General features: G+C 44.2%; 1 protein-coding gene across 1 annotated transcript in view; it reads right to left on the bottom strand.

The window, feature by feature from the left end:
* XYLT1 (xylosyltransferase 1) overlaps window positions 1-18,154 on the bottom strand; it is a 192,022-nt gene that overhangs the window by 45,972 nt on the left and 127,896 nt on the right. The window lies entirely within an intron of this gene.

Genomic DNA, 18,154 nt, shown 5'->3' with positions numbered 1-18,154 from the left:
TGCGAGATGACTGGACTGACAGCCCTGTTTTATATACTTTGCTAGATCTTTCCTGAGGAATTTGGTTAAGTATCTAATGGCATTTTGGTTGCTTTAGTCCTTGTAACAGAGAAGAGGCCAGGGTTGAACTGCATAAAGCAAGAGAATTTAGATGTGAAAATCCCAATAAAATTAATAGGAACAAAGGAATTTAGAAGGTTAATTCCAATTAATATGACTGGGAACTTGACACCGTATTTTCAGAATTTCAGCCAACATGTCCAAGAATGTATTTATGCTTGGCAGCTTTTGTGGTCTGTTACTTCTTCAACAATGCAGCAAAACTGTTCTCTGTTTCTCTAGGTCAGCATATTTAGGAAAAAAAGAATAAATCATATTAAAAAGATCTTCATCTCCTGAGTTACACTCAAAAACACAATGTTACAGATACAACAGCATTTAAGCAATGGTCTGTAATGGACTCGATGGCAAAAAAAAAACTAAGATAAGCCAGCTGTCAACAGACAGTACCTTGAAAACATTTTATTAGCATAAGACACAGAAAATCAAGTTAAACAAGATTTCTGTACAAAATGCATTTAACTTCTGAGGTCAGGCTGCAACAACTGGGAAATGTTATCAGACTGGTAACCTCTCTCCACTTCTCAAAAGCCCAAATTCTTCTGTCGTCACAGGTAGCATGTCACTATTGAACTGATGAGTAAAAAGCAAGTTAATCATCGATTTTAGCTGCACCAAACGGAATGTCTGTCCATCAGTCAGCCTGTGTGACCAGGCTGCAGGAGCCTGAGTCCTTCCTTCTACACTCACTCATCTGAGCTTTAATACCTGCCAGGGTCAGGCTCTGCATCTCAATTTGGCTACCCCAGAAAACTGCTTTCTGTATAGTAAGCTGTGCAGATTTTCACATTTGCTGCTCCAGTGACTCTCCATCTTACTGGGATGAATAGGCATTTAGTGAATTTACTTAGCAATGCTTCCACATGAAATGGTTTCAATGGCTGACATCTTTGGGTGAGTTTCTAGGCAAAAGCTGGCACATAAAGATGATCTTTAGAAATATAACAAAGTTTGGAAGTGCTTGAGCCTCAATTTTCTTACAGGACAAAAATCAAATCAACCGAAGGAACACCACTCAATAAAACACCATTTATAGATTGCTCACCTACCTACAGCGTGCTGCTGAGCAGTGCTCTACCAAATATACTTGGACTCGGGCTGCTATGCAAGCTTTTTAATCGTTCTCACTTTTTAGATACCTCTTATGAATGCCCACCTGGGTTTTAGCTCTCAAAATAATTAATAACTGACATCTTTCCACTCCTTGAAAACAATGGTGGCATCATGCTTCTAACTTTTATTAAAATATTTTTTAGAAAATAACTTTACACAGTTTTACTCTTTGTCATGTAAGTATGCTTCTTTTTGTGTGTTGACAACATGGAAATAAAACACCACATTTCCACTTGGTAAAACATTCTAGCTATTTGACATTCAGATTTATGCGGTCAACCAATTCTGTGCTCAGCATGGGAGCGCAGTGAACTTCTATTAAGCTTTCATTCAAAACACTTCTTCTGGCCCCGACACCACGAGGATGCTGCGTGCCACCTCCAAATTATTCCACCGCACCATATTAAAAAGAAAATCAAAGGTATTCAACACGTCACAGATGCTAATGCGGCTGCTAAAATCCTCCTCACCACCTCGGAAACTTTGCCTTCAGGGGTATATTTCCTAAACGCCCCTGGCACAGGCTGCTGCCACCCTTCATCATGCACGGTGGCAGCGCCGTCACTGTGCTGCTGGCACTCGCTACTGACAATGCCTCTGGCACGCGTTGAGCAATACTAAAGGCGTGGGCCTATTTTTAATCTAAGTGAGGCAATGGAAAGCCGAGATTTCCAGCCGAACACATCACTGGGAGCAACATCAACTCCACAATGCCAAATTAAATTCTGCTGGAGCTCCACAAATTTCAGGGATAATTCACTGAGCGTAAACCTGGCACAAAAGCCTTTACTAACCATCACTGCACAACAAAAAGTAACAAGGACAGCATATTCCCAGTATTTCCTTCCTAAGGAGGAAATCAGAAAGTCACGGGGATAAGGGAGAGCAGTTCATGCTAATATGCACACTAATATACATATTACACTTCTATCAGTGTCCCTAGTGTGTAGCAGCATGAATACAGATGTAGGAAGAAGTCTTTCTGGAGTCGGTGCGTGAGGCTGGAGGTGATGAACGCATTCACACAGCTCTCACTTTTATTTCCTTCTGTCACTACGCTAATTCGGAGGGCGAGGCACCCGGGAGAAGAATTACTCAGCTGAGTACCTGTGCAGTTAGCAGGGAGGGAACGTTAGAGTAGGAAGGGGAGAGGAAATGTGCTGGTTTTCAGACATGCAGCATGTGGAGAGGAAAGGGGAAAGCAAACCTCCCAGGAATGCCAAGTGTGGAGAGAGACTGCGTGTGGGTGGGTGTCTGTGAGAGGAAGAAAAGCAAAGACTGCAGAGGAAACAAGGCGTTTTTGATTTCACCGATGAAGAAGGACAGGTCATCCAGCTGGGATGGTGGGCTCCATCTCCACCAGACCTTCACCAAAGTCCCTCTGCTCCTCTCCCATGGGGTAAGGCTCAGGGGATGGATGGCCTCACACAAAGCAGCCTCAGGGCTGCCCATGACCTGGCCCCGGCACTGCCTGACCTGGGACTGTGGCTGAGCTCCCAGCCTGGGGCTCAGCCTAGGGTCAGGACCAAGGGCTGGAGGACCAAGAAAGGTAACGGTGAGACCTACAGCAAGAATGGAGCTCAGAAGAGATTGCCCAAGAAGAGCAAGGCCAACCACTAGCGTTTTCTCACGAGCAGCCCTGGCCTGGGTCTCAGGTGTCCCAGGGTGTAAGCAGCATCACCTGGGACTCAATAACTGCACATACATGGCTTAGCATTGCAGTAAATCAAAACACTGATCACAGTGTGTATGCTGGGAGCTGAACTGGAAAACGGGCAGCAAAAACACTGACGTGGTGTTTGCATTGTCTGGAGACCCTGGCAGCTTTGCCCGGGACACGGTACGAGCACCTCCCCACGCAGCACCACAGCCCAGTGCTGTGGAGAACAAAAGGCAGTGCTGGCCTCGCTGGCTTCAAACAAATCCACCAAGCCCTGGTGACTAATCCAAGCAAAGAGCAGAGATCCCCTTAGTTTACAGCTGTAAAAATAGATTAAGAAAGTGTTTGGAGATTCTGAGAAAAAGAAAAACAAGCAAATGTTACTTTTGGAAGATAGCGAAGGGTAACATGGATTCAGCAAGGTACTTTAACGCATGGGCAGCTTGAAGGATGTACAGGACAGCACCCACTTCAATGGGACTATTCACAAGACAAAACTTACACAATTGCTTAACAGTTTGACTAAGTTGGATCCAATGTTCAGAAACTTTTGGCAGCACACACATATGGGAACAATTAGCTTGATTCTGTGTGGGAATTGGATGAAAAAAAGAGCAACTTCTGTACCTCTGTTTCTGTGCAGTATCTGTCCAGGCTGAACTGGAGATTAACAGCCTCACCAACGAGCCAGCAGGAATGGTTTGTGCGTTTGTGACACTGCAGGGCATGGGAGCTGGGCAAGCAGCACCCAGTCATTAATATGAATTACACACTGATCTCTTCCCACTGCACAAGCCAGAGCCCTACTGCAATTCTGTCCACACAGAACCCAGCTCTCTTGCACTGTGTTTTAAGATAACTGCTGTAAGAGGGGAAATAATTAAGCTCTAAGTTATTGATTATACCAAACCCTTTTGGAAATGCAGTGGTGACACTAGGAGAAGGTTCCTCACTTGAATTTGTTAATGACATTCATGGCACCTATAACACACCTCGTACTTCGTGTAACACACACACACACAAATGTTTTCTGACCTGGTGTGCTTGTGGGAAAAAGATTAAGAAAAATATTAAAAGATCATTAAAGACTAAATAAGATCACAGTCCTCAACAGAGAGGAAGGCACATCTCGAGATGCTGAGCAGAAGGGGCACCAGCTGAACTTGGTGCAAGATCGTGTTCAGAGCTGCTCCCCGAAGCAGCAGCCTCCACCAGCTCCTTCCAGAAGGCTGCACCCACCCCGTTTTCTGTTTCTAAGGGGGAAGGAGATGGAAATGGGTAACAAATGGGTGGAATAGGACAGCAGAATGAAAACAGCCATCTTCCAGTGCACTTGAACCTTGAAAGAGTTTTGGCTGCATCATCGTAAAGGGCTTTTCCTATTTGCCTTTTGTAACGTAAATGCTCACCCTGCCCTAAAACTCAGGACTTGTTAAATTGGTTTTATTACATAAGGATAACCTAAAAGGGCGAAGGTAAAATTCCCAACCTCTGGTTTACCCTTCAGAGCAATAGGAGAGAAAAGGTAACAGACAGTTTCAAGGCTCAGCATCAGGTGATGTCCCAGGTCCCATGTCATCTTCTGGAATCATTTTCTATTTATTTTTTTCCCCTATGTGTCTGCTGATGCACACAAACATCAGCACTGAGAAGTGCATACCGCTACCCCTTCCAGGCAGCTGTAACTCACTTTAATCACAGATGTGGTTATGTGTGAATTACGATGTTGGAATAGGAAAAGCTAGCAGAAGAAAATTAAAATGCAGCTTTAAAATTGTTTAAACCAGACCTGCTGTCCTAGCTCCACACTCCTCCAGATGCAAAGGGCAAAGCCTGCTGCAAGCACTGGTATCTTTGCAACTCCTCTCCCCAAGCAGCAATTTTGTCTGAATTGTGATTTTGGCTGGTAATGCTTTTGTCCCTGATGTAACGTTAACGTGTGGAAGAAGTCAGTGTGGAGACTTTCCAGAGATTTTACCTCTTACACATTTTCCAATCTGGCAGGTAAAAAAAATATCAATGCCCTTTTTATTGCTACACACACGGGAGCAAAGGAACTTTTAATTACCCCGACTGTGGACACAGTTCCTGCAAAATGAGCCTAAGCGTGCCGAGACTGGGACAAGTCACATCCCGGTCACAGCAAGTGCAAAATATTATGTAAGTGCATAATTAGCTGCAGCAACCAGTGCACCTAGAAACCTTTGCCACTGAACACACATTTATGGTGCTGCTGGCAATGCTGCCTAAATCTTAACTCTGAGATTTCTGTCATGTATTTACCTTATGTTGTGCCGTGATGTTGAGAGCTGGGTGGGTGTCACAAAGACAGCTGAACAGCCAGAAACCAGAGTAACAAACAAAAAAAGGGGAGAGGGCATGGATAGGAGTGGGGCAAGAAGGCCAACTTCGTGTGAAGCAGCAATGAGGACCCTATGAAACAGATGAAGGATGATGGAGGCAAACACACAACCAGAAGTCAAGCCTGTCAGAGTTCACGAGGCATTTGGCTAATGCCCTTGATAACGTACTTTAATGTTTGGTCATCCCTGAAGTGGTCAGGCAGCTGGACTTGTTCCCTGTAGGTCCCTCCCAGCTGAACTGTTCTGTCCTCAACATGTAGACACGCACACAAGCCTCAAAGTAGAAGGGCCGATCACATTTGGTTTTGCTGCACTCTTCTCAATAAATTTTAATAATTGTGATCAAGCCCATTGATTTGAGTAAGTGATGAATTTAACTGTACCTAACACATTGCTGTGAATCATTAGGACATGCCGTTGCGGCCAAGAGGCCAGTGGCAGGAGGCGAGTTCCTTTTGGGCCATCCCTGCCCCGGGACTGCCCTGGCTGGGGTGAGCCCTGCCCTGCTGCCCTCTCCCTTTGCTCAGGCTGGCTCTGCAGCCCTGCACCACCACAGGGCACAGAGGAAGGAGAGGGTAAATCCAGGCAAACTAACAAAAAAATACAACAATGGAACGGTTCTGCCAAAAAAAAGCAAAAACCTACAAGACCTCTTCCAGAAGGAAATGCTTACAGCAAGAGGATAAAACCACAAGGATGCAAGCAGAACAATGCAGTAAAACACCTCCCACTGCAGGATTTGGTTTTGTGACCCCAGATACCCAGCCTGGCCATCGTGTTGGTGCTGTCACCTCCATCCCTCGCCCCAGGAGGCAGTGTGAGAGCCCCGCCACTGCCCCAGGAGCATGACCCGTATGTACTTGGGATGAGGCCGTGGCAAGGAGAAAAGGCTCTGCTGTCTGAAATCACAAAGAAAAGGCTATATTTAGCCCTCGCTATCCATCACAGAATAAATATTAGCATTTGCTCAGAGAAGCTGATTCCCCTAAGAGCAGTCATTCATAGAACAGCATAAAAACGAGAGCGACAGACAGGGTTTTAGAGGCCAACTGCACATGGAAGGCTGCAGGTGACTTAATGCCTTTGCTTTAACAGCAGTTGTCTTAAATCGTTTGTTTTATCTTTCAAGCCAGGTTTAAGAGAGGTACAGGCTAATGGAGAAGTACTGCCCGTGCAGCCAGCTGGCCGCAGCACTGCAGGGCTAAGCACTGCCACCTGGGCAGGGAAATAACACACATGTGCCTCTGTATTGGGGTTATTTGGGATTGGGCTTATGCGTCAAGGGTTTGGCAGCAGGGGGCTGCAGTGGCCCCTGTGAGCAGAGCCCACAGCTGTGGTGGAGTCCAGCTGCCCATCAGGGTCAGGGTGTAATGCCCCAGGCTCCCAAAGCAGGAGTTTGGATGCCCCAGGTGCTGCTCTGTCACCCCGCAGGGCGCAGCCCCTCGCAGCGCAGCTCTGCCGGTGTTGTGCGACTCTCGGATGTTTTATTAGCAATACAACCATCTCTGCTGTACTTTCGATTACTGCTTCCCATTCAACTCCTGTCTGCCTCCTAAGGAACAGAAAAGAACTAACAGAGTCACAGGAGAGTGAAAGTCCTCTTTAAATGTCACACCGCTGAATGAACCTCGTCCTAGTGAGTACAGAACTGCTCGGGCACAAAAGAGATCTACGGAGAGAAAAGGAGAAAACTCCATTGTCTGCTTCCTGAGACACTCCACAACCCATTTTATAGGAATCCAGTGCTTCAGATGTCATTCATGAAATAAATAAATAAGCCTACTGCTGACAGGCAGCACACGCTTAAATGAAAATTCTGAAGAGACCATATATAAGAGAATTCCACCAAGGATTAATGAACAAATGTGATTAAAACTATCTCCAGCCCTGGACCGCAGCCAAAACGCTGCCAGCAGTATTTGATATGTAAATGCTTAAAACATTCGCTGTGTGCACAGTCGCTGATGCAAAGCATCTATAGAGAGTTCCTTCATCTAATTAGAGATATTGGCTTAGCAAACTTTGGAGTTTATAAAAACCCTCAACGTCTCATTATTCCTTTAAAATAGAATATTCATTTGTTTGGAATGTTTTCCAGCTATATCCCATGAAACCTTGAAATGCCTGTGGCTAATGAAAAACGCCAGCCCTGTATCAGCTAATAAACTCTTGGGCTTTTACGATAATAAAACACTCACCGCATGTACTCATTAAAACTTTTTAACTTGTTGCTTTTGACTTCCTTTAGCTACTTGCTAAGTTTAAAGTAATCTACTCAATTTCCGATTATTTTATAGCGCAGTTTCATCAGAAGTGCTTAAATTATAGAGGATCTTATCAACCACACCATATTACAGCACGTTAGCTGCGAGTCTGATCCAGGAAGGCATTTAACAGCACGTGCTTCCCTGTAGCACACTCATAACTCTTCTGAAACGATGCAGCTTCATGCTGTATTCCCATGAACCGCCTCCTGGGTAAGGGTCTGCATGTCTGTTTGTTAGGAAGCAGCACGTGCAGTGACTACGCTCACAATTAACAGTTAAGAGTTGTGCTTGAATTCATCTAAGATCTCTTAGTGTGTTTATTAAGGAGGCTTTGCCAGGGAGCTCAGCCCAGTTGTACCTCGGTTTGTCCATCTCTGCCATGGGAGTATCACACATCTTGCTGGTGGTTTGAGATTTAACTCACTAATGTTTTCAAAACATTAGTTTTAAAATGACATTTTCTGAGCACCCTTACCACTGCAACAAAAAATATAAAAATAGGGAAAAGATTAACCTGTAATGATGTGTGATGTGTAGCCATTTTTATCAATTTTAAAGCAACCTACATGCTTTATGTCAAAATTTTGAGATGCATTACTTAAAATACTGATTTCCTTTCATAAATTTGATTCTATATGATCTGTAAGCCTAGATAATACATGTGTTTAACAATGAATGCAATGAAAAAGCACTTGCATAACAAAAGCTTCCCAAGTTCCTTCAAAACGTGCAACTGCACAGACCCAGGCACACATGCAAGACCATCAAAGAACATCAACTAACTACATGCAGGACAAAGGCTTTCTTGAACCACCTGATGTTGGTGCACGTTCTACATACTTCTCTATTTGAGTTTACGAACGATCAGCACATCACCACTACTATCTTTTTTTTTTTCCCGTCCTTCTCGCCCAGAGCTTGAGTGCCTTCCAGATAGCCTTTGCTAAAAAGGCTGATAATTGCATATTTCCTACAAATATTTTTAAGTAAATGCAGAGACATGTGTCTACCTTAGATAAGGACTAGAAACCTTGTTAAAGGTATATACTGCAGCAAAGCAAAATTCCTTTCTCACCGCATTCAGAAGAGATGTCAGCTCAGTGGAACTGAATGTACGGAAGAAAGCTCAAACATTTTTATCAGTGCTGGCAAAAACTGTTTATCAAGCCCCACTGGCATTCCCTTAATTCCTATTTGGAAAGTAAAATAATGCAGCCTGGTACAGAGAAAAATACTGCAGTAAGGGGCTTACACACTTCCAACACAGCCTAAGCCAAAGGGTTTAGCGGTTTTGGATAAGTAACCCCCAGTTTTGATTCCTCCTCAGCATTAACCCATCTCCGAGCATGAGCTGGCTCTCCCACACTACAGTGCAAACCTTGAGTAAGCAGATTTCCTTTTGGCATTTCACATTCACATGCAAACATTTCTGTTTGTGGGTGTGGAATGATTTATGCATTGCTCTGCAGAAAGTTTTGTGAGCATGCTGCATGTATAAGAGGGAAAGATGGACGAACAGGAATATTTGGGGCATCTTCAGACAAAAGGTCTCCAACTATTTGCATCCCCAATAAGCTGTGCGGCTGCCTGCAGTGAAGGCACCTCTCTTCTAAAAGCTTTACTCATTTCCAGACTGAGATGCAGAAACACTCCTTAACTCTCCAGTGACATTTTGTTTTCACAGTTGTATGATTTCCACTTGTCACTTCTGTCTCCAGCCTCAAATCCCTGGGACTCAATAGAAATAGAGTAATTATTTTCACAGACAAAGCAGCATGCAAATATTCCAGACAGGACGTGCACGTCCATTCGACATACCCACTTGGCAGGGGGAAGGCAGCCTGGGGAAGAAGAGACACGGCTAGGACAAGTGACAGAAGCAGCCCTGTAACCCCGTGTGCCAAAATGATGCCTGCAGACCATGTGAGGGCACAGAGGTCCAAAAGCCGGATGTCTCCATGTGGCTTGGACAGGGAGGGGACATGCGTGGCATGGAAGGGACACACCACACATGTGTTTGGGTGCTTTCTGCCACAGCAGAGAAGACCCGACGTCCTCCAGCCTGCCAGGTTTAGATCATGAGTAACAGGGCCAATGTCCCAAACCTTTTTAGCTGGCCTTTAAACCTTAGCTGCCATTAGCACTTTAGTCAGCAGCTTTCCAAGCTGGCAGTGGGTATGATGAATGCAAACAACATTTGTAATTTTCATGGTAAAATGGTCCTGGTTAGCTAGATAACATCGATGTGTCCAAACCTGAAAGTGTTTAACCTTTTTCTGTTAAGACTCTATGAAGTGATTGAATGCAGCATGTGAAGCTAATGCACATCAACTATCTGCTGAAATTTCAGTGCACAAAGGCTATTTTAATATTATACTGTCAAAGGTCTACTGTATTTTACATTTCCATCTAGAAGAAAGCGGAGCATTGACGTAAAGGATCTTCTTGACAGACAGCGAGCAGGAAGCAGCACTGCACCTGAACAGGCTAACTCAAAAGCTTCAAGCCACATCACTATATACATTGAGACTTATGTTTAAAAAGGATTCATGCCCAGAACTTCTAACTTTAATGATGCTATTTACTTAATTTTAACCCTGCAAAAGAAAGGAAATAGAACACAATGCCTGGGGTGTATTTTCTCTCTTCAGCTTGTTCCTATTTATCAACTTGTATGACAATAAGGTTTTTTATCCACTGGAAAAAACAGCTTGTGGAATAAGAGAACTACTGGTAAATGCACTTTCTGCCTATTCTTATACCAGCTACATTCTGAAAGACATACTTTTATCCTCTTTTCAGCTGATAAATGCAAGAGACTAACTTTCACTCTGTTTACATATCCATGATGCTCCCAGACCAGCGCCGTGCACTCGATTTGCGCCGGCACAGGCACGACCAGGGATCTGGCTCCGTCTGCTGGGGACGGGCTATGGGAAATCCTAACAGACATCTGCAGTGACTCCCAGTTCAGATGCCACACTGCTCAGGAAGTGGAGGCATGTTGTTTCCATATGTGCATGGCATGTTAATAGCCTAAAATTAGCACTGTCCTCCTGCCATTCTGACGGCTGCTCTTTTCTTCCTTCCTCATGTATTTCATAGCATGTAATGCTCCATAGGAAAAGTTCTTGAGCACCCTATTTTTTTTTTTTTTCCCCAGAAGCCTTATTCGTTAACATGTAGGAGTGATGAAATAGAATTGCTGCCGGTCACTACACAACATCTAACAGTTGCTGAGGTATATTTGTTAAGACACCATTTTTCAGAAAGTTGCCTTTACCCAGCATTACAATAAGCCATTCCATTACTAACTGCATCAATGCAGAGATCAATACAGACAACTATCCCATTTAACAAGCCAACAAACACACTCCCAATAGATCAAAAACACCGGCCAGCCTCCTATCGATTCCAGAATGCACCTGGTAAGGATGCAGCAACACAAAGAGTTAAAACAGACACTGTCCTATGCTTAAGTCACAAAGTGAACTAAGCCTGCTTAATTTATCTGCTGAAAAATATCTAAAAAAAACAAACAAAAGCAACAAAACCAAACAAAACCACACACACTAAACCAAAATGCTTGCCCCTAAGCCAAGGGTTTAATATTAAAACCAAGCACGATAACGTGATAGATATTTAGGTTTATCAAAGTACGGGGATTTTATTTAGTACAGCACGCTGCTCCCTGCTCTGCGTTCTTTCAGTGTTCTGTTGCTGCTGCATATTCATGCAGAACCTCCTCTGCCTACACGAAACATCCCATTTTGATGAAAACAATAATCACTGATTAAATGAGCAACTGGAGGAAGAGGCAGAAATGATCAACAAGTCCATTACTCAAATTAGTGAGACTTTGTGTGTTTTGTTTTGTTTTGTTTTAAATCTAGATATTGGGCTGAGTGGGATCTTTTTGTTTGTGCTGTGTATATTTTATCTTGCGTATTTTATTTTCAGCAATTTTTTTTCACCATCTCCAAAATTAAATTACCAAACAGCTTGGCATAAAAGAGAATAATTTAAATAGGAGCATAAATTCAAAGCAACCATTCACTTTCCCACCTGATTTATATATTCTCTCGCCCAACTGAAATTTTATTTGTACAAGTCAGTGAGAGAAAACGACTTGCTCACCAGGTTGGGTGATTATAATAGAAAATGCTCACTTTCTTCCAAGGAAGAGGGTGGAAGAGGTTTTGAGAGTATCTTGTGTGAAGTAGGCTGATGTTGGAACAGAGACCTCTCTGCCCATGGCACTCCAACCTAGAGGCTGTCCTGGGACGTCTTACCTAGGGGCTGGGATCCCCAGCATCACACACAGAAGGATAATGTGAAGGTGACACACAGACAGACATCAAGCGGAACCAGGCTGAGTGCCAGAAGCTCTACATCATGTCCATACCAAGGGCTGTGTGTAACTTTGTGTGCTACAAGATGCAAAGGTCCAGCATCTTCTGCAAAGCTCACCAGACACGTTCACTGCTGCCATCCATCACATCGAGAGAGACTCCAAGCGCTCACACTGAGCTCAGGAGCACAGCAAACCTGAGACCACTGTCCCACTGCTGGGAATGGGAGCAGGAACACCCCCTCTGAGAGGCCACAGCACAGCTTTGTCACTCAATCTTTATGTTGGATGCTGCCTACCTCCTTTTTTCATTTGCACCACAAACCTAGAAAAAACGGCCAACGTAGTCCTAGATAGCTCTGCGAGCAGATGGCCTCCCCTTCCCTTCTGATGCAGTGGGAGAGATCAATTTAGACACAGCAATGTTTTTTTCATCCCTCACTTTTTCACTGAAAAGGCAGGAGGGAAGAGACACCCTTCCCATGACAAGTCCCATCTCCTAACTAGAGTTATCTCAATAAATGGGCGGTGGGACACTAGCATCGGAGGCAGCTACTTGCCCATGAGTTGCAGCTGAGAGTCCATCCTCTTCCCGGTGAGCCCCTGCTGCTGAGGCCCTTGCAGAAACCTTTAAAAGTGACGTGAATTCCAGCAGACCAGCACCTTCCCCAAGCTCCTCGTGGGCCTGCCGCTGCCTTTGATCCCTGAGCTGCTGAACCAACCTGTCGGAGCGCATCAACTCAAAGCACCACAAGGCAAAACGGGGAAAATGGGGTCAGGCTAATGGGATTTAACATTAATTCTGCACCAAGCCTGAAAAGATGGAGGAACAGGGCCTGGGGGGTGAAAGGGATAATGAACTGAGAGTTGATGGAAGGAAACTTAATTGGTTTTAACAACAGAAGGTCACATTTTGTTACCTTTATTTGGGTTGAGCAATAATCTTATTTTGACAATTTGGGCCAGCGGGTGACCTGCCCTACTCTTTGTTGGGACTGCTCTGGAGTCAGTCAGGGAAGACTGCAGCACTGGGATGATGGGCACAAAGAGGCAGCAGACAGGAGCTCTGAGCATGAAAACGTCAAGGGCAATGTGTGGATCCATAAGTTGATATATCCCGCTGATGTAACTGGGGCTGAAAAGAAGACAACTGGGAGGTGAGGAGCTGGTATTCCCACTCACTGCTGTGCTCAGAGTGTAACCAATATAGGCTTATTTAATAACGAGGTCAGGAGAGAACCAATGGTTCACTTCAACCCAAGAAAAGACCATAAAATGGATGTGACTTTGAGTTAGGCAACCTGTCACCTGCTGATCTCCTCACCCTGCTGAGCCCTGCAGCCTGGTGGATGGGAGGTGAGCCGGAGCAATGCCCGGGCTGCAATGGTTCCCAAAGCTGGAGGTTCTCTGTTGCAGTATTACTTGCTAACAATTACTTCGGGGCAGCAGACTTTTAGATGAAGATTGACTCTGCATTTGCAAAAGACTCAGCCCCAAAACAGTTCCTAATTTGGCAATGAGTGCAATTACCCCAATGAAAGGTTAGAGATGCCTACAGCTGGTTGGTCAAGTCATGTTGAATTATGGGTATAGCTGACCCATGTACAGCAGAGAGGGATGTGTGCTACAGTGAACTCATTTAGGGTCTTCTCCCCTCAGATCAGCCTGGAATTAGAGAGGTGCAGCCACAGATGTAGTCAGTTGCCTCCAGCACCACCTTGCCACATGTATATATAGAGTGAGAAGTATCCTATAAACGCATCATGACTACAGTGCTGTGCAGGGTAAGCAGAAATGAAATATTCAAATGCAACAAGTTGTGACTGTAAAAGCCAACTAGCATTAATTCTACCTGGGATTGCACAGATAAAGGTTTTAATAGGTCTTGAATTTCTGTAATACACAATGTCAGGCCAAAGCTTCCACGATATCTCAAAACTTAAAGTTCTGACTAGCTAGCACAACAACAACAACACCACCAAAATACTATCTTGGGAGAAAGAACCACATCCTGCAGCACATCCCAAATGATCCATTGCTCCAAAGCAGCTTTAATTCTGTTGCAAACTATTTCCTTCAAATCAGCCCTTCAGCTCATTCACATGCAGTGATCCCATATACAAAATGTCAAAGCACATAATATTACAAGACCAGAATTTATGTATAAATTGGCTGAAAAATCATTAACATAAATTACCAGTCAACTCTTCAACATTTTAAGCCCTATTTTAGTGGAAAACAGTTTACGTATTTCTCTCCTTTCTATTTCAGCATTGCCTCTGAAAGACTGAACCAGAACAACCCTTTTGCTCACCCTTTAAAGGTCTTGTGGCTGGCAACTGTTTAAGAGTGACTTGGGAAAGGTACAATGACACATGTTGTTGTTTCATCTTCACTTTGAACTGCCACCAGATATTATTTTGCAGCTGTTTTATTGTGAGTGGCATCCTGAAATCTAAACAAAAAAAGCATCTTAATGGCAATTTCAACAGATTTTTAATTTCCTGAGAGAATTCTGCAGGGTTACGAAGGGAGAGCACATTTAAAATGCAATGCTATAATAGGAATGTTTCCCTTTTTCATGCAGTTTTAGCATTTGGAATTTGATAATGATTTTCCTGACTATTCTATAAAACAGCTGAAGAGAGATTAAAGTTTCTGCTCTCAAAGCCCAGGTAAACACCACAAGGACCTGTTTCTCTGCAGCTTCTTTTGCCCACCTCACAATACACCCAGAGTACAAGCTGCTTGAAGAAAAGCTGTAGGGGAGCACGCAGTAGAGAGAGTCATGCCTGGGAACCCCTAGGGACCAATGTTCACTTCCAGCCACAAACCTTGCCAGAGCTTCTTGCCGTGGGACACGCAATGGGCAGCCAAAGACCACAGGAAAGGCTTGCCAGTACAGGCCAGCCAATGAGGAATTTTGTTAATTATGGATTTAAAGTACAAGAGCCATTCTGCGCTAAGAACCCTTTTTTGGACTTGATTACCCCTGCCTATTTCTCCAAAAAGACAAGCTCCAAGTGAAATGCAGGTTTCATAAATAGCCCTGAAGCTGTGAAGGAGAAGTGGCTGAGCTGGCAACCCTCCTACTGCTCAGTGCCCACCTCAGCCCCAACAGGTCAGCTTTCCTTACTGAAACACTATTCTAGATGCAATTCCAGCATCCTGAAGACAAAACTGTGTTGCTTAGGAACCGATGCTGCACATTATCACGTTTGTGTCATTGTTTATAGGTAAGGCTGGATGGTATCCAGTTAAGACTTGCACTTAATTCTTTTATGAAATGCATTTGTTCTCCCCCCCCCCCCTCCAGCCATGAGTAAAAAACAAATTGCATCCAGAAAGCAAATGGCAAACAGCTGAAAACCCTTTGGCTCTGCACTGGCAAACCTTCCCGTGAGCAGCCAGAGAGGCCACCAGGCAGGCAGAGCAGCGAGCTGCTGTGCCCGTCAAACTGCAAAGCCGGGCATCTGGGGCTTTCCTCTGCCAAGCTGTCCTCCAAGGCGTCTGGAACACTGGCTTGGATGCTTCAGCTCACACAGAGGGAGATAAGGCATGGGTGTTTAGCACTGGAATCAACAAGATAACGTGCTGCCAAGTACAAGGGTACTTTGAGTAATGCCGCTATTCTGCAAACATGCTTCATTGATACATCTTTAATCTGTAGGCACTGCAGAGGTGCCTGGGCAGCTAGACTAGCCTCCAGTTTGGGGTGCATTTATTTTTGTTGCCAGACTAAGGCTGCTACGGAGAACATTTCAGAAGTGCTAAATACGCACAGAGTTACAAAGAGCTGCAATGTCACAATTCTCCGAAACAAAAGCTGCTTTATTGCCTTAAACCCAAGAGGAGAGCTGGGGAATGATCAGCCTCAGCTGCTGTGGCTGCACATAGAAAGGGTGGGTCTCCTATCACATTTGCCAGGTTGAAAAAAATAAGTTATCATAAGAATAAATAAAATAAATGTTTTAAGCCACGATAATTTCAACATTTCACCCCACCCTTTGTAAACAATCTGTGCAAAACCACTTTTTTGCCAGCCACTGGATAATTCAGCTGTAAAACAGAAGTGGGCTAACAGACCTAAAAGATAACCTCAAAAATATATACAGAAATCTCAAATTTGCTGGCAAAGTAAAGAAGGAGAGGGAGAAAAGGTTATTTGAGGGATTTAAGGAAGAAGTGCATCTGAAATTCTAAGAGAATGCAGATTCAAGGAAAACACTGATAAAGTTCCTTTCTGGAAAGGAAAAGAGATTCCCTGCGAAGCATTAAGAGTGGATTGACGTCTGGCTTGCCAGATAAAGATATTCTGAGCAAACAAAACTGCATACAATGTCAGCTACAATACTGAGATAAAAACCTCAGACACTGGCATCTTAACAGATGTGGTACTGCAAAAGCTCCCTGCTCTGTACTCCCATCGAGATGTATAGATAGGATTTACCAGTGTTTCAGTTCAGGATCACATTCGAAACACACTTTAAAGTAAGCTGCATTATTTTCCTTGTGCCTGATTCATTATTCTAGCAGCAAGGCACAAATTTCGCAGAAGCATTACAACGGGTGGCTTTGTGGGGGGGTGCAAGGTCAAATCCAGTCCTGGAACATCAGCAGCCTTTGCACAGGCTCTCACGTCTAGCAAGAGCTTACGTGCTACCAGGACGGATTGACGAGATGGCTCTGAAGTCTGAACCTCAGCAAGACACAACTGTTAAACTATGTCAAGGCAAAATGATGAGAAGTTGAGAGAGAGAGAGAGACAGAGAGAGAGCGCGCGCATAAGTGCCTTCTCAGCCAGTGTCTTTGGTGATCGCACTGCCATTACACAGCTTCCATCAGCCCTGCTGGCTTTGGGATTTGTAATTTCATAACCAACGAGAGGACACAGCTGGGTCTCAGGCATTTCTCATAAAGCAACAGTGCTCTACATAAGGGCTCAGTTCTACGAAGAGATTTCTCCTGTGTTTCAGTATTGCATTTCAAGTCCACATCTTGCAAGAGCTGAGAAGTTTTGTACAAGTGGATGGAGAGCTCAAGTCTAGTTTGCTCCAATACAAACTGTATTCTCGCACTTTTTCTATCCCAGCCATCTGCTTCAAATTTTCAGTCAAATGCCCACATGAAATGTGAGCAGGTCATGGGAAATTCGGCACACACAGCAAAAATTATCTCCAACATAGTCTATATAGAGTGGCAGTCACCCTCTTTTTACAGGGGATGAATCTGGGGGCCACTGGCTGCAGTAAGGGAGCTGTGGTTCTCTCAGTGGTCCCATTACCTGAAAAAGTACTCAAAAAAGTGGTCAAACATTTTTCCAAAAGGTGTAATTTCTTTCTCAAACCTTTTGCTTACAATTATTTCCATCTGCCACCAGAATAACAAAAAGGCCAAAGACCCATTCCCTCTGCTCCCACCTTTTCACTCCTGGCAAGCCATCTGCTGCCCAGGGCCCGCAGTCAGGACTCATTACTTGGTTATGTATGTACACGTACTTGCCAACAAACACTTCCCTCCATCTCGCTGCTCACAGAGGAGAAGAGTTTTTCCTCTTTTCATCACAGCTGTTTTGTCTTCGGTTTCCTTTTTTGATACCCAGAGGAAGCAATTTCTGGTCCTTAATATGGCCCCTGTGCAGGACCTGGCAACGTAAGCTATTAGAGATGAAAGCTGGGAAGAAGACAGGTGAGTGAAAGGAGAGCTTTATCTCTGCTAGGCTGTCTGCCATGCTCAGATTTGGCAGGAATTCAAGTAGAGCTGTTGATTTCGGGTGGTTATCTTTGCTAACAACACTCCTAAGGAGTCAGGAGTGCAGGTCTGCTGGAGAAAATGAAGGACTGAGAGCCAGGCTGCCTGTCTGCTGCTGGCTGATTGCAAACACTGAGAAAAAGGTCCACCTGCTTCGAAGGGCATCCTTCGAGTTTCTATGGAGCAGTTAAATCTTTAGATGAATGCTGCTATTTAGCATTAAGAGTTACCTAGACCGTTGATCAGAGGAGAATACAACAAAAGAACAGGTCAGTCCAGAGCTCTCTGCCAGCTGATTTTTCTCAACTTTTGCATACAATTCTGACTGACAGAGACGATCAGCATAAATTACACGAACTTTGGCACTTGTTGCTGGAAGTCCCAGTCCCAGTCAGATCATCCCATTTACTCCCCAGAGTCTGCAGTTTCCACAGATGCTATTTGTATTTTAATACAAATTTTATTTAAGTTCCAGACCAAAAACTTTGTTGACTGTCTCATTTGTCTGAGTCTTCACATTGCAGGCTTT

The sequence above is a fragment of the Aythya marila genome, assembly GCF_965140915.1.
Source record: "Aythya marila genome assembly, chromosome: 15".
Classification (NCBI taxonomy): Eukaryota; Metazoa; Chordata; class Aves; order Anseriformes; family Anatidae; genus Aythya; species Aythya marila.
This window is presented reverse-complemented; position numbering and strand designations above follow the sequence as displayed.